Source organism: Otolemur garnettii, unplaced genomic scaffold, assembly GCF_000181295.1.
Source record: "Otolemur garnettii isolate 467f Iridium unplaced genomic scaffold, OtoGar3 scaffold00004, whole genome shotgun sequence".
In the NCBI taxonomy this organism is placed as follows: domain Eukaryota; kingdom Metazoa; phylum Chordata; class Mammalia; order Primates; family Galagidae; genus Otolemur; species Otolemur garnettii.
In genome coordinates, this window is record NW_003852399.1 from 39,786,819 (window position 1) to 39,787,970 (window position 1,152).

A 1,152-nucleotide genomic window follows, 5' to 3' on the forward strand; every position below is an offset into this window, starting at 1 on the left:
TATGTGGCTGGCGCCTTAGCCAGTCGAGCCACAGGCGCCGAGCCATATACTACCTATTTTTCAAGGAACCCCAATTTTATAAATTATTTTAACAAGTCTAGTTATGTAGTATACAAAATAAAACCTTATTTCCTCTTCGGTATTTATGGAATCCACACAACAAAGGCAGCTAGGCCCACATTTCTTTTCCTTCTTTAAAATCAACTCTTGGGGGTGGGGTGTGGTGGCTCATGGCTGTAATCCTAGCTGAGCCTCAGTCTGGGAGGCTGAAGTAGGTGGATCACCTGAGCTCATGAGTTTGAGACCAGACTGAGCAAGAATGAGACCTCCATTTCTAAAAAAATTGCCAGGTGCCTCTAGTCCCAGCTACTTGAGAAGCTGAGGCAAGAAGATTGCTTGTGCCCAAGAAGAGGTTGCTGTGAGGTATGATGCCATGGCACTCTACCAAGAGTGAAAGAATGAGACTCTGTCTAAAAAAAAAATCAACTCTCCAAGGCTGAGGTGGGTGGATTGCTTCAGCTCAGGAGTTCAAGACCAGCCTGAACAAGAGTGAAACCAACCTTATCTCTAAAAATAGCTGGGCATTGTGGTGGATGCCTGTAGTCCCAGCTACTTGGGAGGCTAAGGCAAGAGGAGTACTTAAGCCCAAGAGTTTGAGGCTGCTTTAAACTATGACACCACGGCACTCTACCAAGGGCATCAAAGTGAAACTCTGTCTCTAAAAAATCAACTCTCATTCTCAGTTTATGCTGGGATTGCTATCTAGATCAGCTCCAGCCTTTTTGGATACTCAATGATTGTGGTAGCCCTAACTGATTTTCTCCTCTAAATTCCATTTATGACAATTATATGCAGTCCCTGGGTTACAAATGAGATAGGGCCTGTACGTTTGTTCTTACGTTGAATTTGCATATAAATTGGACTAGGTGCATTTACCTATTACCTATAATTGCCCCTCTTTGTACATGTGAGTTATATGTAAGTCAGATGTTTGTAACTTAGGGACTGCCTGTAAAAATATCACAAGCTGCATTTAGTTTGAAAAAAACATTATGGCTCGGCGCTTATAGCTCAACCGGCTAAGGCGCCAGCCACGTACACCTAAGGTGGCGGGTTCGAATCCCCAGCCCGGACCCGCCAAACAACAATGAC

General features: G+C 44.2%; 1 protein-coding gene across 2 annotated transcripts in view; it reads right to left on the minus strand.

The window, feature by feature from the left end:
* Positions 1–1,152, minus strand: part of LRRCC1 (leucine rich repeat and coiled-coil centrosomal protein 1) — a 40,538-nt gene that overhangs the window by 6,599 nt on the left and 32,787 nt on the right. The window lies entirely within an intron of this gene.